General features: G+C 37.5%; 1 pseudogene; it reads right to left on the minus strand.

The window, feature by feature from the left end:
- Positions 1 to 20,766: 20,766 nt before the first annotated feature.
- On the minus strand, positions 20,767 to 23,074 carry LOC149197598 (uncharacterized; annotated as a pseudogene).
- Between the last annotated feature and the right edge of the window lie 97 nt (positions 23,075 to 23,171).

The following is a 23,171-nucleotide window of genomic DNA, read 5'->3' on the forward strand; positions in this document are numbered from 1 at the left end:
CCTAGAAAAAGCTAGTGAGAAGTTGACATTATGTTATGCTCTTTCCTTCTCATTATGAAAAATGAATACAAGGAAACAAGTGTTGGCATTATGATACAGGTTTTGTCCTTGATGGCAACTCTCTCAGATGAAAGATCACAGTATAGCAGGTAAATAGCAAAGAATGAAGAAAGAAAGGTATATGCAGGTTCACCATTGACCAAGCCGCATATACACGCAAATTCATTGTATACAAAGTCGCGTATACGAACAAGGTATATGCAGGTTCACCATTGACCAAGTCACGTATACATGCAGGTTCACTATATACAAATTTGCATATACGTACACACGCACTTTCACAGAAGGAAAGGCACGTACATGTTGGAAAACTAAGTTTTGGTCTGTGGTATTTGGTCCATGGTATTTTGATCCATGGTATTGGTCCAAGGTATCTGGTCCGAAGTGTTGACCCCAGGTATTTGGTCCAAGGTATTGGTCCTAAGTGGTTTTGGTTCATGGTATTGAGTAAGGCCTAAGACTATAAAAGGAGGAGAAGATCATTAGGCCAAGGTGTGCAAGTGATGAATATCTGATGAAGTGTGAGATCTATTATGCAGATTATGGGTATGTGATGTTTTGCTAAGGATGCACCTATGTGCCGAATGAAGGTTGATGGACCGGGATCATGAAGACTAAAATGCATTATCATTATATGGTATGATCATGACTCATTTAGATCTGAATATTGACGCATATCTTATCCTTTATATTTGATGATCTGGGTATATCTGAAGTAGTAAATTGCAGCGAAGGTATAAGTAATTATTTTCAGATTTGTACGTTGGTTCCCTTTGGTGAAAGGGCGTATAAACGCTGGTTTGACACAGCCAAGTAGCATATACATTATGAGATTTGATATTTGAGGTTGTTGTTGGTTCAAGTGCTTGTTGCAAAGTTCTGGGTTCTACTCTATGTTCTAGTGACTATGTTTTGTTGATAGGGTTTCAATGATTCAGTTGTTGGGTGATTCAGAGATTGATGATGCAGATATAGTTGATGGTTGTATTGCAGTGGTGATTGATTTTGTTCTTTGATGTTATTGATGGATCCAGTCTGAAAATTTATGAAATGTGGTCCCTGGAAGAAAAGAGAAGTTCGTAGCCTTCTGTAGGCTGGCGCCTACGTACTAGTAAATATATTGGCTAGTACAAGAGCTAGGGGGTTGTAGCTCCCTTCTAGTAGAAGCTGGAGAATGAGAGAAGGTTGTAGCCTTCTGCAGGTGGGTGCCTACGTACTGGTATGAGTCTGCGCTAGTACAAGATTGTAAACAAGTTTTTCTTATATTAAAGAAAATAGCAGCAGGTGGCTTTTGTCCTGCATTGGGTTTCCACCTTATATCATGGTGTTCATGTGTGTCTCTTATGTGTGATGATCTGTTCTGTTTTTACTGCACCTGGTTACTGTTTATATGGTTAATGATGTTCTGATGCACTGATTAAAGATCAACATATGATGAATTAACTGAATCATAAGTTTGCTGGATATACACTACTTGCATTAAACACAGTTGTGTGTACATGTGGGTTCCCTTAATTGAAGTAGTGTATATGAATCTAATTATGGAAATGAAAAGTTATTGATTTGCTAATACTGATTCACCACCCCCCCCAATATTATTTCCAACAATTGGTATCAGAGCAAGTCCTTCAGAAGAAGCTTGATTACTTGAAGGAAGATCCATCAGCATGGGTAATCAAGAAAAGAGGGATCCATCAAACCACCAATCTTCGATGGGAGCAATTTTGTTTACTGGAAGATAAGAACCACAACCTATCTACAATCGCTTGGAACAGATATTTGGGAAATCGTGGAAGGAGGATATACATTTCCATCAGCAATTCCTACAAATACGGTAGGTAGAAAGCAATATGAAACCAATGCCAAAGTTGTCACTATTTTATTGGGAAGTTTGTCAAAATCAAAGTTTGTCCAGGTCATGCAGCTCAAATCAGCCAAAGAAATATGGGACAAAATTGTCCTAAGCTATGAAGGAGACAATCGGGTAAAACATGCGAAACTGCAAACTCTCAAAATTCAATATGAAACTCTCAAAATACACAATGATGAAAGTATAGCTAATTAGTTCCTACGTATAGACGAGATTATCAATTGTATGAAGAATCTGGGTGAATAAATTAAGGAAGTTGTCTTAGTTGAGAAAGTGTTGAGATCCTTGTCTGCTAAATTTGAACCCAAAGTGTCTTCCATAGAAGAAAAATAGGATCTACAGATATTACTATGATGCAAATTCACGAAATCTTAACTTCCTTTGAGATGAGAAAAGGAGGATCATCAGATATGAGAGAAGCCGCATTTAAAGTATCAACAAAGGGAAAAGAAAAACTCAATGAATCAGGATACATTTCAGAAGAAGAATATGAGGTAAATTTTGTTAAGAAGCTTCAACGGGGATCTAGAGGGTTCAAAGGTAAGCTACCTTTCAAATGTTTTTCTTGTGGTAGAGTTGGTCATTACATTGCTAGATGCCCTCATAACAAAGGAAAGATGTCTAAAGAAGGTAATAGAAGTTATTATACTCATGATAATAGTGATGACTTATCCAATAGTGATGAAGATAATCAAGAAATTAAACTTCTCATGTCATATGAAAATAATGACTTAGAAAAAGAAGAAGTTACCAGATTAAAAGTTCAGTTGGAGACAGTAACCAGAATAAGGGAGCAACTACAGGATGTAGTAAAAGATCAGAGCATAACAGTCCAGAGACTTGAATCTAAGATCCTCTCTCTAAAAGAAGGTCTTGAAGAATCAAAGAAGCAGAATGAAGAAGCTCTTGAAGAACAAGAACATAAAGTGCTCGAATTAAGGCAACAAGTAGAAAAAGGAAGAAAAGCTGAAGAAAACATAAAGAAGCAATATCTGGAAAAGGAAGAACAACATCAGGTTGAGGTAAATATCTTAAAAAGTAAATTAGAAGAAAAGGATAAATTGTTACGATTTCAAGACAGTACTAAGATTTTGGATGATATTCTTAGTAGTCAAAGATCCCCTGCTATCAAAACTGGTCTAGTTTTTTATGAATCTGTTGAAGGTGAATCTAGCTCACAGGGTGAGGTAAGGAACTCTAATGCAAAACCTAAAATGCTCAACAAGGAGATAAGAGGTCAACCCCAGCAACAACCAAGGAAAGAAATTCTTCAAAGAAAATCTTTTGCTCCTAACTGTGGAAGTGATAGACGGTTATTTCCTCCAATGAATAATGTTGAATGTTATGAATGTCATAATCTTGGACATGTTGTAGCCAGATGCAGAAGTAGAATGGTTCAAGGCCGTCACACAGAAAGATCATCACGTTCCAAGTACTTTAAGGGATATTGTTTTGCTTGCAATATGTTTGGTCACAAAGCTATTGATTGCAATAAAAGGAATATGAAACATGTAAGATGTCATGCATGTAACACGTTTGGGCATAAAGTAAAGGAATGCAGGAGAAAAATTCAGACACCAAAGCAAAAGGAGCATACATCATCCCAATCCCAGGTATTGAAGAAGACAAAATTATTGTTAGAAAGATGTGGCATAACTCAGTTAACAGACATAACAGACCCAGGGGAAGCTGAAAGTGTAAACCTTTAGTATTCCAATTTGCATACATAGATATTATGAAGCGAAGTCGCATATATACGTGAGTTAGAGGCTGCACAGTCGCGTATATGGTGCTCTGAAGAAAAAGCAGCAGGACAGACTCAGGAAAAGAAGTCTGATATGGTTCAGTCATGGCACAGGTTCAGGGGGAGCATATGCTTCGAATAATGCATTGTTGGCATTATGGTTATAATTCTTTGGTGATGATGGTTATGTGGCTAAGTGATACATCTTGCTACTTATTGTTGGTTGGCCAAGAGAATGGTATTGCAGGTTACAAGTCTGCATGCTGGTGACAGATGTTTATGGTGCAGATCATATATGGTGTATGATAGTTGCTGATGACTATCATGGTTTTGTTTAGATTGTTGGTCATTGTTATAAAAGGTCATGTATATCATTTGATGTAAAGGTCATGAAAATACCTAATTTGTAACCCCTCTTTGCATGGGAAGGATGATGTAATAATGTCTATTTTCAGTCATGTATAAACATTTGGTATATCCCCACTTGGTTGGGTGGATAAGTCAAAAATGGTGTATCCCCACTCGGTTGGGAGATTGATATATGTATGAGTCAATGGTGATAGGAAGGTCATACTCACTTAGTTGAGTTGTAGAGTCATGTTATTCTTTTGAAAAATATTTTTGCAGACTTTGCATGTGCTCAAGGGGAGCATGGATGAATTAGTACATCTTAACATGTACAAAGGAGGAGCTCAATCAGAGATTTCAGCATGTACTCAGGGGGAGTATGGACAACATAATGTATATCAAAGGGAGAGAATATCTTGGTCTGCCCTTTGCCCTTAATGTCAAAGGGGGAGAGTGACTTTGTGTGGTTGTTTCCATTAGGTCCAAAGGGGGGGATTATTGGCATTATGATACAGGTATGATACAGGTGTTGTCCTTGATGGCAACTCTCTCAGATGAAAGATCATAGTATAGTAGGTAAATAGCAAAGAATCAAGAAACAAAGGTATACACAGGTTCACCGTTGATCAAGCCGCGTATACACCAGGTTCACTGTATACAAAGTCATGTATACGAACAAGGTATACGTAGGTTCACCATTGGCCAAGTCGCGTATACACGCAGGTTCACTATATACAAATTTGCGTATATGTAGACACACACTTTCACAGAAGGAAAGGCACGTACATGTTGGAAAACTAAGTTCTGGTCTGTGGTATTTGGTACATGGTATTTTGATCCATGCTATTGGTCCAAGGTATCTGGTCCGAAGTGTTGATCCCAGGTATTTGGTCCAAGGTAGTGGTCCTAAGTGGTTTTGGTCCATGGTATTGAGTAAGGCCTAAGACTATAAAAGGAGGAGAAGATCATTAGGTCAAGGTGTGCAAGTGATGAATATTTGATGAAGTGTGAGATCTAGTATGCAGATTATGGGTATGTGATGCTTTGCTAAGGATGCACCTATGTGGCGAATGAAGGTTGATGGACCGGGATCATGAAGACTGATTAGTTTAGATTTGAATACTGACGCATATCTTATCCTTTATATATGATGATATGGGTATATCCGAAGTAGTAAATTGTAGCGAAGGTATAAGTAATTATTTTCAGATCGGTACGTTGGTTCCCTTTGGTGAAAGGGCGTATACACGCTGGTTTGACACAACCAAGTAGCATATACATTATGAGATTTGATATTTGAGGTTGTTGTTGGTTCAAGTGGTTGTTGCAGAGTTTTGGGTTCTACTCTATGTTTTGGTGACTATGACAGGGTTTCAATGATTCAGTTGTTGGGTGATTCAGAGATTGATGATGCGGATATAGTTGATGGTTGTATTGCAGTGGTGATTGATTTTGTGCTTTGATGTTATTGATGGATCCAGTCTGAAAATTTATGAAACGTGGTCCCTGGAAGAAAAGAGAAGGTCGTAGCCTTCTGTAGGTCGGCGCCTACGTACTAGTAAATATATTAGCTAGTACAAGAGCTAGGGGGTTGTAGCTCCCTTCCAGTAGAATCTGGAGAATGAGAGAATGTTGTAGCCTTCTGCAAGTGGGTGTCTGCGTACTGGTATGAGTCTGCGCCAGTACAAGATTGTAAACATGTTTTTCTTATAATAAAGAAAACAACAGCAGGTGGTTTTTGTCCCGCATTGGGTTTCCACCTTATATCATGGTGTTCATGTGTGTCTCTTATATGTGATGATCTGTTCTATTTTTACTGCACCTGGTTACTGTTTATATGGTTAATGATGTTCTGATGCACTGATTAAAGATCAACAAATGATGAATTAACTGAACCATAAGTTTTCTGGATATACGCTAGTTGCATTAAACACAGTTGTGTGTACACGTGGGTTCCCTTAACTGAAGTAGTGTATATGAACCTGATTATGGAAATGAAAAGTTATTGATTTGCTAATACTGATTCACCACCCTGCCCACCCCCCCCCCCCCGTTCTCTTAGTATTATTTCCAACAACAAGTATTCATTATAGAGATAAAATAATAAAATAAGAGTTTTGAATTTTTAAAGTGAATGAAAGAAAATTACATTTTTATATTTTCAATCAATCTCTTTATAGATTTACTCAAATTTCAAGTCTAAGAACTTGTTGGATATATAGTTAAATTATGTATCAAATTAGTCCCCACTCTATATACTTTTGATAGACCCATAGTGAGATAAACAGGTGATACATGAAAAGACATGTTTTATCTGCTCTGCATATTGTCTGTTCTTTCAAATTTAAAAATTGACCTTGATACCACAATTTTTATTTTGAGGTCACTTTTTACCTCAAAAATTCTCTAATGATCCATGGAATATCATCTAGATTTTCTTAGAAGTTTTTGTTTTAGTCCAACCTACTAGAGTTCATACTACCACCCTTTTTGTTTCTTTGGCCTTTTTTTTCTATAGAATTGGATATTTTTTCTGAGATCCTTTTGTGGATACCAATAGGTGATGCATCTTCATCAAGTGACCACTTTGGAGGTGCCACTCCCTTTAAAGTACAAGTTAATTTTGATATTCCTATACTTAAAGGTTAGATAGATGCAAATGTTCTAGACAAACGATTAAATCTCCTAGAAGGAATTTTTTCTATCCATAATTTTTTTGATAGGGAAAATATTACCTTTGCATTCCATAAGATCTCCCCCGCATGTCAAGAATTGGTGGGAAACTTACTATGAGAAAAAGGCCACGAATGAATCCACAATATTTTTAGTCGCACCCACTTGGGACTCTTTTAGGGATGCTGTTAAGGAATAATAATACTCTGTTGGAAGCTACGAAGAATAGTACATCAGATGTACCACAATATGGAAGGAAAGGGACCAAGCAGTGCCAAAGTTCACAAATATCTTTCATACCTTTCACACCAAGCTAGGTTTCAAGGACTCAAATGACATCTGGTGCTTTTGTATTGTGGTTGTCTACACAAATACAACCAAATAGAAATGGAGTTCTTAGGCATCTCCTTGCTTGGAGTAACATACCGACATGTTGTTAAAATTGAGCAAAAATTCAAACAGAACAATCAAAACTTTGGATATAAAAATACTTCAGCACCCCAAAACCTTATAGCAAAGGATAGATCTAGGGTAGACCACCCAAATACTTCCCATCGAAGTTGAAAACAAAGAATGGTATTAAGAAAATGAAGAAAGACATGGGAAAGTGGTGTGAGTTCCATAAGAGCCCCACTCATGACACTAAATACCATGCGAAGTAGTCACCAGTGGCTGAGCTAAAAGCTTCAAATTTAGACACAAGCTATGACTCTGAACTAGACTTAGGCAAGGAGACACAAATCATTAATGCGAAACCCAGTGCCACCATTTCCACCACCAAGGTCCAACAAAGTAAGCTCAGAGATCTAGAGGAAGGTGAGCATCTCTTTCACTCAAAAATGTGGTTGAAGTGTGCTCCACTGTGTTTCATTGTCGATAATAGGAGTAAAAAACAACATCATATTAGTAGAAGTCATTAAGCAATTGGGCCACACCCTACTCACATACTCTCGCTCAATTGATTGCTTGTCAGATTCACATATTTTAATACCACCACGCTCTGGAAGAGATTTCCTATGTTCCTTGTGATGTTGTTGTTGGAGAGGTCTAGAGATGTTAAGGAATTTGGCAAAAGGCAGAGGTTGCATGTGAGCGTGTTTTGGGATAGATCCATGTAGGAAAGGGATGATAAATTGAAGAATGATTGTGGGATAGTGCTTATCACTATATTCCCGTCCAAACAGAGTGTAATCAAATTATGCCCCAACAGGCCAAACGATTCGAGAATGCTTCTGTTCAAACAATTATTACTTGCCAACAAATCAACAAGGCTAGATAGGTTTCCAAAAGGCGAAAGAATGTTACCTGTAAGAAAATTGTCTAATATATCAAGAGTTCTTAAGATTGTTAGAGCTCCCATGGATTCCAGAATCGGATTAGAGAACAGGTTTTTATTCAATGTCAACATGGATAATCGACTCAGATTTCTTAAGTTGGAAGAAATGGAGGAGGAGAGTTGATTTGAAGCCAAGTAAAAAACAGTTAAACTTTGCAGATTTCCGATGGATTGAGGAATAACACCGGTTATTCCATTTCCCGAGAGAGACAAGGGAAGATCAACGATGATAGAAGTAGTGGAACCGGTAATATTTTTATTATCCAGAGAAAGATGGGTTAAGGCTGAGAGGCCAAAAATAGAAGATGGGCTTGTTCCACCTATATTTTTCTAGCTAAAAATAATGAACTTGTTGAGATAAGAGAGGTTATCGATGGGCTCTTACAGAGTTCAAGTCATGTATTCATTGTTGTTTCTTTGATCTACGTTGAGAATGAGATTTACCACTCGAATGTTGTGGGGGTCACACAAAAAATCATTTCATTGGCAGCAATCGTCGCCCATCCATGTTTTAATAGCTCCAGTGGGATCATGAATGCTTCCTGCTTGGAAATATAATAATGTAGCCAGGTCTTCTTCAACACAATCTACATTTTGTCCTTGGCATAATGAGTTTAATGACATAATAAGTAGTAATATAAAAAATTACAGTAAACCTGAAATTACTGGACCACGCTCCTCCATTGAAAACGACAATAGGAAATTAGGAGACCAAATCAAAGAAAAGAAGAACATAATACACCCTCACACTTTGTACCCTTTGGATTACACAAAACCATTACACAAATTTATACGATTAAGTTGCATAACATGATTTTTTATACAATCGAGTTAGTTGAATAATATGTATTTTCCCTTAATAGAATAAATTACAGAAGAACACACAATAATTTAATTTCTTGGGATTCCCGAGTGTATGGATGCACTAGAAATGAAACTTTAATTCTCCTAGAAGGTGGTGCTCTATATAGAATTCCACCTCAACAGACTGATTATGAAACTTTGATGGCGTAATTTGAATAAAATAGGGTGCAAAATGGTAAACACGAAAAATGTGGGATGTGTGGTTGCATTGTGGGTGGTACAGTGAAGTCACAAATGAGGTCTTCCATAACTTGTAGAAATGGCTATAACTGGCTAAGTATGGAAGCGCTATGTTCTACGTGTTGGCGGAAATGGAAAAATGGATGATGTCTAGATTCTTCGATTCTTCAATGAAAACCCCTTACAACATCAAATTTGATTGGTAGACTCCTCAAAGCCTTCTTAATAATATTCCAATCTATTATATCTTTACCATATGCTCTTAACTAGTTTACTACATTCATCATTCGAGCCATAAATTGGTAAATGGAATCAAAAGCCTTCATTTTCATATTTTGAAAAATCCTCCTAAGAGTCTATGTATTTGTTGTTTTTACTTTTTCTATGCCTTGATAAGAAATCTCTAAAACTTGCTATTCTTATTTAGCATAATTTGTTACTACAACTTTTGGAAACTTTGAGTCTTCTAATCCTTGTTGAATAAACCATGGTGCCTCAAAATCCTTTGTTTTGTTTTCATTTAACTAGTCTTTTTGAGAATTTATAATAGCATGTATTTATATTTTATCTAGTTCTAAACCTATTTATAATTACATCCTAACAATATTATAATGAAGGAAATTTTTCATCTTGATTAACCAAATTTCCTATTTTCACCTGTCAAAATTGGTCCTTGAGGCTATCCTAGATTGTTGTTGGACACTATTGGTTGAATTGTTAAGGTTTTAAAGTTTGATGATGGAAGAAGTAATAGATTTAACTGTTAGTGCTTTAAGGGCCCTATGGACAAGGGTTTTCACTATGTTATAGCTCTTTCATATACCAAAATGATCAATATAATAGTACTTTCTCAAAGATATCAATGCTCTAACTAAGGAGGATCAACCATACCCTTAGCCATACTATCATATTTAACCTAGTACATGATAGTATCTTCCAAAGTGTTATTATTGATGCCACTATAGTAGTTAGGAAGCCAAGTGTTTGATCTAAGGTTGGTTTCAAGATACCTACAAAACCTCTGATGTACCTAATGTGTACAAGGAAGTGAGATTCCCTATACTGGTATGTCTAATGTGGTAGTACTTGAAGGGGTACTAACAAGGGTAACAAGGGTTTCCAACTAGGTGAACAACGTGTTTCCAACCATGTGTAGTTTGTGCATGTATTCATCCAAAATCACAGTTTTACCCACTTAACAACATATCACTATGATTTTTTATAGACCCCCAAAAATGTCTTTGGCGTAGAAACTTTCTAAAAATTAAAGAGTAATAATTTTTTCACTGAGCATTGAAGTGACAAAATCCTTTGAGGCAAAAGAAAAAAACATAATACTAATACCTTATAGAATTTCTACTCACTTAGATATCGGCTCATGTACCTTGCTATACAAATTACTTGTTGACTTCCATTGGGTTTTATAGTCTATTATATATCCATGTCTTGTACCTTGCTATACACATTACTTGTTGACTTCCATTGGGTTTTATAGTCTATTATATATCCATGTCTTACTCTCTAATCTCTTGCTCTAAGCCTTAGTTTTGATACCACTTTGATGAACAGGAAAACAAATTAACTAAAATTATAATTGTATATACTTAAGAGAAACATCCTCACAATCACACAAATAAGCTACAACTCATAAACTTTGATACTAGGCTTCATTGATTGCATTATATATATATATATATATATATATCTAGAGAAATCCTCAAAGAAGGATCTAGAGAAGATGAAGCGTTTCTAGAGCCTTTTATGATAGAAAAATTTAAATTTAACTAAGACACTTCTAGAACCTTCCATAACTAATGGGAGTAATTATTCCAAAAATAGTGATAATTTTGAAAAATAATTTGAGCTAATTCTGAACTTTTTTCTCAATGAAGTAACTTGGTGTGTATATATATATATATATTCTATTCTAGAGAAATCCTCAAAAAAGGATCTAGAGAAGATGTTTCCTACGCTCTTGACAACTAAGCGTTTCTAGAGCCTTTTATGATAGAAAAATCTAGATTTAAGTAAGACAATTCTAGAACCTCTCATAACTTGTGGGAGTAATTATTCCAAAGATAGTGGTAATTTTGATCAAAAATAATTTGAGCTAATTTTCTCAATGAAGTAACTTGGTGTAGCTTGGTTGCAGCATCCTTAGAATTATCCTTGTTTATGGGTAAAAAGTAGTTGAAGTAATAAATCATATGCTTTAAATAAAATTGGAATATCGTGAGTAAGGTTTATGATATTGCAGTTGTGATAAAGAAACTAGTAGTTCAAAATAAAGATGTAGAAAACAATAGACAATCTTTTATATGTGAATACAATGAAGAGTTTGTTCATCATTTAAGAAAAAAAATACCATATATAATATGAACTAATCATGTAGTAGATAAACTCTCTTTTCTAATATAAATATGTTGAAATTTTAAAAATAAACATAATTTTACCATATTTATAGATTTTAGAGTAAAACGATATCCTTACAACTTTACTTAATTATAAATTGATTTAATATTAAAAAATTAGAAGAAAAATTATCCCACACTCTCATCCTCCATTGACTCAGAAAAACCTGTTTTCTCGTGCATGAGCTCACTTCTCGGAGTGTTCGCTTGAACTGCTTTGCAAAAACCGACATCACATGTCGCCCTATCTCATCTGCTGTACATCCCCACTCCTCTTCTGTTTGGGAATTCCTATTGCTATTATTCATAAATGTGGTTTTTTTCCTTTTGGGGGGTTTGTATTTTTTTTACAATTAATATATTAAATTGGGTTATTTTTTTTTGGGTTGAATGGAAGAATTATCTGCTTATCAATAAAATGTTATTATTAGAATTGAGAAAGTTCAATAATTTAATTTACACAAAAGTAATTTTTATCTTCAAATCTCTCTTACAAAATTTAAACTTAATAAAAACCAAACTTTCAAACTTTCATATCAATAGTAATTATCATCTTCAAATCTCTCTTACAAAATTTAAACTTCATAAAAACCGAACTTTCATATAAATAAATTAATAATCTATTGCAATGAAAAACTAATACGGATTATTGTATATCACACTATAATGAAGCCATACATTGTCAAATTGATTTTTTACTTTTAAGTAAAGTGAAAGAAATCAATGACATTTACATTACCTGTGTACTCTATATTTAAAAAGGCCCTCCCCAGCCATCACATTTGCGAAATTTGCGTCCCATTGCTTTAAAATCAATTGCTTTCAACTTTACCCCTACTCATATCATTATATTTTTGGGAGCGGATAACTCTTTATTTTTTATGTTTTTTAAATTATTATTTTGATTTAGGAAATATGACCGCAATAGATTAGTCATAATTATCGATCAACGTATGACCAGTGATTTTTTTTTGGAGTTTGATGGAGGAATTGCCCAGACTGTTAAAAGTGACTGGAATCAGTGTTGGGTATTTTTCCATGGAGAAAATACCAAAAACCAAATGAACAAACACACAGAGGCAATGCTCTGTTTTACCTCCACAGGATCTTTCAAGCACAGGAAAACTTAAAAAAAATTTCACAGAGAAACAGAGTATTTCACCATAAAATATTTCTATTCATTAAAACAAAAAAAATATTCACTCTGTCTTCATATGAGAATTTACACTGCTGGAAAAATTCCCATTAACATTTACTGCTGTAAAACCTCCATTCACATTTACTGGTGTAAAACAATTTTACATACTGCTGTAAAAACAAAAATTTACAGAGGCTTACAAAACACGCTCCACCATTTTCTTTATGCACTTGCAAAACCACACATGGTTTTTCTTACACCTCTAATTTTACTATACCTCACAAAAACATTACAAAAGGGACATTTGTGCACTGCTGTGCATACATCCTCTGGTTCTTCTTTTCGCTGCTGCGAACACCTTACATACACCTCCCGTGTGCAATACATTATATATTTAACACATGCCGTATATAAGAAATATAAAACATATAAAAAAAAAATTAAAACTATGCGCCCATGCTCATATTAATGGGACTCCACCAAAAATTACGTATGTGCCCATAATCATTTAAGACGGGCCTCCACCAACCTTCATAAATGCATTAAAGGCCTCAGCATTTCCTCCACGGCGGTCAACGAAAAGACAAACATTATACAATTTGGTTTTGGGAAGCCATCGGGTCCGCACTTCATCGCATCGCAACTTTACTCATGTTAAAAACCCCGACCCTATGACATTGCCGATAGCGATGTGCTGATGCGATATCGGCGATCGCTCATCGGCGATGTTTCATATTGCTGCCACTGCCTGCCTCCGATGCTCCAATCCGCCGATATGCCGACTTGCCGATATGCCGACACGATCTGGACCGCTGATCGGCCAGATTTAACGGTTGAGATTTAAAGTGGATCCTCTATTCTGCAATTTTAAATTTTGAGTGTTTCTGCCTCCCGATCCTTGGTGAAGTGCGCGGCTATAGTCTTCATGCTGCTGCATGGCTCAACTGTTGCATAGTTGAAATTATATTTTCAACACTCCCCTTTAATTTCAACTGTCGGGCATTCAATCATACCCAAACACTTCCTCAAAAATTCAAAGGTTTTCTGATCCAATGGCTTTGTCAAGATGTCTGCAACCTGTTCCTGAGTGCTGCAATGTTGCAAACTGATTTCTCCATTGCTTACCAATTATCTGATATAGTGAAACCTTGTATCAATGTGTTTCGTTCTCTTATGAAACACTGAATTCTTTGACAATGCAATAGCTGAGCTATTGTCACAAAAGATCACTGTCGCTTTTGCCTGCTCTTGGCCTAAGCTTCTCAACATTCTTCTCATCCACACTGCTTGACATGCTGCTGCTGTAGCTGCCACATATTCAGCCTCTGCTGTAGACAATGCTACAATGGAATGCTTCTTAGAAGCCCATGAAATGGCTCCTGAACCCATATGAAAAACATAACCGGAAGTGCTCTTCCGATCATCTACACTTCCAGCCCAATCGCTATCAGTGTAACCAATTAAATCTGAACTTTCTGAGACACTATATATTATGCCAAACATTTTGGTACCTTTGACATACCTCAAAATTCTCTTTGCTGCCTGCCAATGTGCCTCCTTTGGCCTCTCCATGAACCTGGAAATTAAACTAACAGCATACATTAAATCAGGCCTAGTTGCTGTTAAATACATAAGGCTGCCAACAATACTTTTATACAAGCTAGGATCAAAATCCTTGCTGCTGTCCTCTCTGCTGAGTCTTAATCCCATTACTGTGGGAGTGATGGCTGCCTTGCATTCTTCCATGTTAAATCTGCCCAAAACTTGATTTACATATCTTGCTTGAGATATAAAAATTCCTTTTTCATTTTGATCTACTTCTATGCCTAAGAAGTATCTCAACAAACCCATGTCAGTCATTTCAAATTCATCCTTCATGACTGATTTAAAATTCTCAATAAGATAACTGTCATTTCCAGTGAAAATAACATCATCTACATACAAGACAACAATTAAAATTTTACCATCCTTTTCCTTGATGTAGACTGTGGGTTCTCCTTCACATTTGTCAAATTCATTATCTAATAGATATGAATCTATCCTGCTATACCATGCTCTTGGCGCTTGCTTCAGTCCATAAAGAGCTTTCCTCAATTTGCACACTTTGTGCTCTTCACCTTTCTTCTCATATCCGAGAGGCTGTTCCACATAGACCTCTTCCATTAACACTCCATTTAGGAATGCTGATTTCACATCCATTTGGTAGACTTTCCATTTGTTTTGTGCTGCTATGGACAGCACTGCTCTCACGGTTTCCATCCTTGCAACCGGTGCGAAAGTCTCCTCATAGTCTCTCCCATACTGCTGCTTGTACCCTTTGACAACCAGCCTTGCTTTATGCCTTTCAATCTTGCCTTCAGCATTGCTCTTGGTCTTATCGACCCATTTCACACCAATGACTTCTTTGCCTTTTGGTAGCTCAACCAAATCCCATGTTTTGTTTCTCTCTATGGCATTCATCTCCTCATCCATAGCTTCTATCCATTTCCTATCTTTGATTGCATCTTCGAAATGAATAGGATCATCAACATGACAGTACAAGGCAAATAAGGAATTCATTCCTTCTTCATAAATTTCACTTAGATTTCTAAATTTCTTACCTCTTTCACTTGGTGTGCAAGTGCTTGAAGATGCACTTGAATTTCCTCCTTGTGGTGTGCTTGGAGAATCACTCTCATTGATCCTCAATGGTGTTCCTTGCTGTCCTTGTGTTGGCGCTGCTGTTTGGGGATGTACTTCAGCCACTTCCTCTTCATCTTCATCATGAGACAAACAGTTCTTGACATTAACTGTTTTCTCTATGCTTCCATCCCAAGCTTCCTCTTCAATGAATTGAACATCCCTGCTTACAAAGAACTTCTTGGTAGATGGAATGTACAGCCTGTAGGCTTTGGATTCATCACTGTATCCAATGAAGATGCATTTCTCCCCTTTGCTATCCAACTTCCTCCTTAGCTGATCTGGTATGTGTGCATAGGCCACACACCCAAAAACTCTCATGTGGGTGACTCCTTGCTTTCTCCCACTCCATGCCTCTTCTGGCACTTTGTTCATGACTGCTTTTGTAGGACACCTGTTCAGTATATAAACTGCACTATGTACAGCTTCAGCCCAATACTCATTCGGCAAATGCTTTGCCTTCAACATGCTCCTCGCCATATCCATGATGGCCCTATTCTTCCTTTCAGCAACTCCATTTTGCTGTGGGGTGTACCGAGTTGTGAATTGTTTATGTATTCCATTTTCTCTACAAAACTTTAGGAATTCCTTGGAGATATACTCACCTCCTCTATCAGTTCTCAATACTTTTATGTGCAGCCCGCTTTGGTTCTCCACAAGTGCTTTGAAATTTTGAAATTTCTCAAAGACTTCACTTTTGTTCTTGAGGAAATATATCCAAGTCTTTCTTGTAAAATCATCAATGAATGTCAAGAAATATAGGCTGCCAGCTAATGATGGAGCTTGCATTGGTCCACACAAATCTGAGTGGATAATCTCTAAGGGTGCCTTTGCCCTTATACATTTCCCTGATGGAAAACTTTCTCTATGTTGTTTGCCCAATATACAACCTTCACAAAGGCTGTCCGGCTTCTCTATCAATGGTAATCCTCTTACCATTCCTTTTCTGCTCAATAAGTTTAGACCTCCAAAATTTAGATGTCCGAATCTCAAGTGCCATAACCAATTCTCATCCTTTGGCACGCTTTGGAAGGCCTCTTGGGTGACTGTTGCCATTTCCCTTTTGTTCTTCAAGTCTGCCCGGATCCTAAGAGGGAACATCCTGTTCCTTGTCATCTTCACTTCAGCAATGCATCTTTTGCTGGGTGGTATATCCATGATGGTGCACACATCATTTACAAAATAAACATTGTAACCCTTTTGGATAAGCTGTCCAACACTCAATAGGTTACATCTCATTCCGGGGACATAGTAGACATCTGCTATGGTTTTCCTTTCTCCTTGTTTTGTAAATATTTTTATCTCCCCTTTTCCCATAACAGACACTTTACTATCAGTTCCTAATGTGACCTCTGATTTCAAGTTTTGATTTAAGGCTGAGAAGAGGGCAATGTTTCCTGTCATATGGTTGCTGCAACCTGAGTCTAAGAACCATATGTCTTCACTATGTGTTTCAGCCATGTTACATGCTAACAACACATTATTTTGGCTGCTGTTTTCCCTAGTAACATTTGCATTTTGTCTGCTGTTCATATCATGCTGTTTCTTTCTACATTCACTGGCATAATGCCCATACTTTTTACAGTAATAACATTGGACATTGGATTTTAAATACCTTTGTCCTTGAGCATGATGTTGTCCTCCTTGTTGGCTGCTGCCTTGGCCTTGGTTCTGATTTGGATTGCTGCCTCTTCCTTGTGCATTTGCTGGGGTGTTCCTACCACCTCTGTTCTGGCTTCTGCCTCTTCCTCTTCGGTTTCCTCTGCCTTGACCTCTTCCTCTTCCAAAGGACATCTGGGTCTTGAAGGCTTGCTCAAGGGATGAGTTTTCATTCCTACTCAACCTCTGTTCATGTGTTATCAGTGATGCATGTAGCTCATCAACTGAATAGTTTGAGAGATCCTTTGTCTCTTCAATGGTGGTGACTATGGCATCAAACCTTGAGGGTAAGACCCTCAATATTTTCTCCACAATCCTTTTGTCTTCAATGGTTTCTCCATGAGTTCTCATTTGTGTGATTACACTAATCACATGAGTGAAGAATGAGTCAATGTTATCTGACTCCTTCATGTTCAAGTTCTCAAAATCCTTTCTCAGCAATTGTAGTTTTGCTGTCTTCACTCTCTCCATGCCTTGATAGGCTGTCTTGAGGGTTTTCCATGCTTCATTGGCTGTCTTAGCTGCTGCTAACCTTGGAAACATACTCTGGTCTACTACTAGATACAACAACACACGGGCTTTTGAATCTTTCTTCCTATTACTCTTCAACTGATCCTTCTCTCCCTGAGTTAATGCATTGAACTCAGTTTCATCTGCTGGTTCTTCAAAGCCATCTTCAACTATTTCCCATAAGTCTTGGAAGGCAAGCAGGGCTGTCATAGTTATTGACCAGTAGTCATAGTTCTTCCCATTAAACTGTGGGAGCTGGGCATTAAACATACCCATACCAGTGCTTGTGCTGGCCATTCCTTGTATTCTGATCTATGCCTCTAAATCCTTGACTGTGTGTTTAAAACAGCTGACTGTTTCTTTAGCAACACAAAAAACTTTTGGAATACCTGACTCCTTTGCTGTCTGAGTCTTCTGTCTGCCTGAGAGGTTTTGCTGCTGTAACAACCTTCTCCCTTCAGCTTCTTGAACACCTTCAAGAGCCTAAGCCAGCTCTGATACCACTGTTGGGTATTTTTCCATGGAGAAAATACCAAAAACCAAATGAACAAACACACAGAGGCAATGCTCTGTTTTACCTCCACAGGATCTTTTAAGCACAGGAAAACTTAAAAAAAATTTCATAGAGAAACAGAGTATTTCACCATAAAATATTTCTATTCATTAAAACAAAAAAAATATTCACTCTGTCTTCATATGAGAATTTACACTGCTGGAAAAATTCCCATTAACATTTACTGCTGTAAAATCTCCATTCACATTTACTGGTGAAAAACAATTTTACATACTGCTGTAAAAACAAAAATTTACAGAGGCTTACAAAACACGCTCCACCATTTTCTTTATGCACTTGCAAAACCACACATGGTTTTTCTTACACCTCTAATTTTACTATACCTCACAAAAACATTACAAAAGGGACATTTGTGCACTGCTGTGCATACATCCTCTGGTTCTTCTTTTCGCTGCTGCGAACACCTTACATACACCTCCCGTGTGCAATACATTATATATTTAACACATGCCGTATATAAGAAATATAAAACATATAAAAAAAAAATTAAAACTATGTGCCCATGCTCATATTAATGGGACTCCACCAAAAATTACGTATGTGCCCATAATCATTTAAGACGGGCCTCCACCAACCTTCATAAATGCATTAAAGGCCTCAGCGTTTCCTCCACGGCGGTCAACGAAAAGACAAACATTATACAATTTGGTTTTGGGAAGCCATCGGGTCCGCACTTCATCGCATCGCAACTTTACTCATGTTAAAGACCCCGACCCTATGACATTGCCGATAGCGATGTGCTGATGCGATATCGGCGATCGCTCATCGGCGATGTTTCATATTGCTGCCACTGCCTGCCTCCGATGCTCCAATCCGCCGATATGCCGACTTGCCGATATGCCGACACGATCTGGACCGCTGATCGGCCAGATTTAACGGTTGAGATTTAAAGTGGATCCTCTATTCTGCAATTTTAAATTTTGAGTGTTTCTGCCCCCCGATCCTTGGTGAAGTGCGCGGCTATAGTCTTCATGCTGCTGCATGGCTCAACTGTTGCATAGTTGAAATTATATTTTCAACAATCAGGGTAAAAAAATTTCAAAAAAATTGTAGAGACAGTGTTTAGAGGAAATGGATTCAGCACCATCAAAAACATCTAAGACACCTAAAATTTTCAAGTTTAACAGCTATAACTTGGATTTACAAAAATCGTTGTCAGATTTTCTCTAAATATAACCGGAATTTTGATAATTTGCCAAACAACTCTATTCTTCTAGTGGGACTCATGTTAGAGGGAAAAACATGTGACATCTCCTTTAAAGAGAACTTGCAAAAACATTCACTTCTGAATCCTCACAAGATGATGAAGTGGGTCGAACCCTATATATTAACTAACCCCCAAAATTGCATAACACAGCAGATTGTTCCATTGACAGCAATCGTTGCCCGTTTCAAGAACTCCAGAACGATGCCCGCTTTGAAATCTAATAAGGCAGCGCGGTCTTCGTCAGCACAATATGCATTTTGGGCTGGCACGATGAATTTAGTGACATGCTAAGCAGTAATAGAAAGAGTTGCAGTCCGCCTGGCATTTCTGGACTGCGTTTCTCCATTGAGGGAGGAGGGGGAAGTCAAGAGAGCAAATCAGAACATAATTTATCCTCACACTTCATACCCTTTAAGTGATCCACTTTACAGAATTTTATATGATTTAGTGGAATAATATGCTATTTTATAAAATTTAGTTTGAAAAATAAGTATTTTCCGCTGATCGAATAAACTACACAACTGCACGCAATATTGACGACAATTATTCACTTTCCGGTTTCTTAAAAAACACATAACAATTTCCTGTTACTGATAGAAAACCCTGCGGAAATTAATATGTCTATAAATTTCCCATTGCAGTTCTAATTCGGCCGGAAGGCCCAAGACGCAAGAATGTGGCCATGATTGTATAAGGGGCATCTTTTGAAGTTTATTTATAAAATTTCAAAAATATTTTGAAGTTTATCCGTTGAGGGACCGTCCCTCATTCCTCTCTTTTATGAACACAATGAACTTCATCAAAATCATTGTGGGTCGCCTTATCTCATTTGTTGTACATTCCAACTACTCATCTCTTTGAAAATGCAGAGGTTACTTTGGGAATGCAGGTTACTTTTATTCAAATTTGGTTTTTTTTCGTGGATTGTGTTTATCCAAGGTCAGTTTGGGTTAAGTTTTAGTGTTTGAATGGAAAAATTATTTGTTTACTCATGAAATGTTATTGTCAAAACTATGCACAGTAAATATTTTTGAAAATAATTTAATTTACACAAAAATGACTTCTATCTTCAAATCCATCTCCAAACTATTAATTTAATTTACACAAAAATGACTTCCCTCTTCAAACTCTTAAACTATTGACTTCCATCTTCAAACTATTACTGATGGTTGTATATCACACTATAATAACGCCATACATTGTCAGATTGTTCTTTAGTTTTAAGTGACTATATATAAAAGAAATCAACGACATACACGTTACTTGTGTAATCTATATTCAAAAAGGCCATCCCCTGTCATCTCATTTGCATCCCATTGCCTTAAAATCAATTACTGTAGACTTGTACCCTCATGCATTTCATTATATTTTTTGGAGTGGGATAGCTGATTTGAAACACCTTTTTATTTTTGTAAAATTCGTAATTTTTTTAAGAAAATGATCGGAATAAATTAGTACACCAGACCTTACTTGTTCAGTTTCATCAACCTTACAATTTTTAATTTATCTTGAATTTTTCATCCGAAGGAATTGCTTCTCTTGAGTCGGACTTATGTTAGAGGGAAAAACACGTCACATCTGCTTTACAGAAAACTTGCAAGATGATCAATTGGGTTGGACCCTATCAACCAGCCAAAATTGCATAGTAGGCCCCTGAAAATTGCCATGTATTAGCAACAACTATTATAAGAATAGCAGTGTCACTTCAAACCGAATTTGAATGGCAAGGAGGAAGGGGCCACCCGCAGAGGCAGTCATTGTGATCGAATGCAGAAGCTGGGAATGAGTTGAACGGTTTGCCCTTTGGAATCATTCCACACAGATGGTTGTAGCTCACATTCAACTCCCTCAGATTCGTCAGTTGGGTCATCTCCTCTGGGATCGTTCCATTCAGTTCATTATGAGACAGGTCCAGAGCTTCCAAGCTATTTAAACTTCCAATGGATGATGGAATACTCCCACCCAATTGATTGCTTGCCAGATTCACATATTTTAATGCCACCATGCTCTGGAACAGATTGTCTGTGTCCCCTGTGATGTTGTTGTTGGAAAGATCCAGAGATGTATAAAGAGAAGGAACAGCAGGCTCCCAGTCATTCAATCTCATTGAAATACCACAACCAGCCAACCGCAGATCCACTACAAAACTGGAGCTTGTAATCCAGGCGGGGATGACCTCAAGGCTCACATTATTGTAAGACAAGTCAAGGGTTTCCACCCCAATTTTATCCAGATCTGGCAATGGGGTTGATAAGCTATTGTGGGAGAGATTAAGGAAGAGCGGGTTATATATAACCCGGGGATTGAGGAAGGGTGCCCGTAAGCTCGTTGTTTGAGAGATCCAAGTATTCCAGATATTGCATATCAGCAAAAGACTCTGGGACGGTACCAGTAAGTTTATTGTTTGAAATGAAAACAGAGTCAAAAAGTGAAGTCCCTCCAAAGGAATTGGGTATTTGGCCTGTGAAATTGTTGAACGATAAATGAAGCGATCGGAGGACTAGCAGAGTACCTAACCAGGCGGGAATGGTACCGCTTAGATTGTTTTTGGATAGAACGAGGGTGTGAAGATTTGAGGAATTTGGGAAAAGGGGGACGTTGCCTGTGAGTATGTTTTGGGATAGATCAAGGTAGTAAAGGGATGTTAAATTGAAGAAGGATTCTGGAATAGGGCCTGTCAGCAAATTCCTGTCCAAGCAAAGTTGATCCAAATTTTTCCCCAGCAAGCCGAGCGATTCAGGAATGCTTCCTCTCAAACGATTATTGCTCACCAACAACTCAGCGAGGTTAGATAGATTTCCAAACGAAGAAGGGATGTTACGTGTAAGAAAATTCTTTGATATATCAAGACTGCTTAAGCTTGCCAGAGCTCCCATGGATTCCGGAATAGGACCAGAGAACAGGTTGTTATTCAGCTTCAAGACGGATAACCGACTCAGATTTCCGATGCTGGAAGGAATGGAGGCGTAGAGTCGATTTGAATCCAAGTATAAAGTAGTTAAACTCTGCAGATTTCCAATGGATTGTGGTATAGGACCGCTCAGCCGGTTTCCCGAGAGAGACAGAGACTGCAACTGGGTGAGATAGGCAATGGCAGAAGGTATGAAGCCGGTAAGATTGTTATTATCCAGAGAAAAATGGGTTAAGGCGTTGAGGTGAGAAATGGAAGATGGGATTGTTCCACCCATATTTTTCCAGCTGTAAACAATAAACTTGTTGAGATAAGAGAGATTACCGATGGACTCTGATAGAGTTCCACTCATGTATTCACTGTTGTTGCCTTGATCTGCGTTGAGAATGAGATTTACCACTCGACCGTTGTGGGTGTCACACAGAAGACCGTTCCATCGACAGCAATCGTTGCCCTTCCATGTTTGAAGAGCTCCAGTGGGATCCTGAACGATGCCCGCTTTGAAATCTAGTAAGGCAGCCCGGTCTTCTTCAGCACAATCTGCATTTTGGGCTCGGCATGATGAATTTAATGACATACTAAGCAGTAATAGAAAGAATTGCAGTCCGCCTGGCATTGCTGAACTGCGTTTCTCCATTGAGGGAGGAGTTGAGAAGTTAAGAGAGCAAAGCAAAGCAGAATAGAGTCTATCCTCACACTTCATACCCTTTATTTTCTGCTGATCGAATAAACTACACAACAACACGCTATTGCAGTGTGTTTTTGAGTGTAGTGTAAGTGAACTCCACGTTTACACGCAATATGAGGGAACCACCATTCCTCACTCAATTTCCAAAGTGCAAATTGCCAAATGGTTTCAGACGTTGGCATGTAAATCGCATTCCATTGGACTGTTAAGTAGTGTAAGGTCATCATTGAGTTCCGTGAATGGATAAATCTTGTTGTTGACGGTGACAGTGCTCTATGGAAAATGACACTTTCAATCTCTTTTGTATACAATCATGTTC

The sequence above is a fragment of the Pinus tabuliformis genome, chromosome 2_2 (assembly GCF_031772625.1).
Source record: "Pinus tabuliformis cultivar Carrire ecotype Pingquan chromosome 2_2, CPIR1, whole genome shotgun sequence".
NCBI lineage: Eukaryota > Viridiplantae > Streptophyta > Pinopsida > Pinales > Pinaceae > Pinus > Pinus tabuliformis.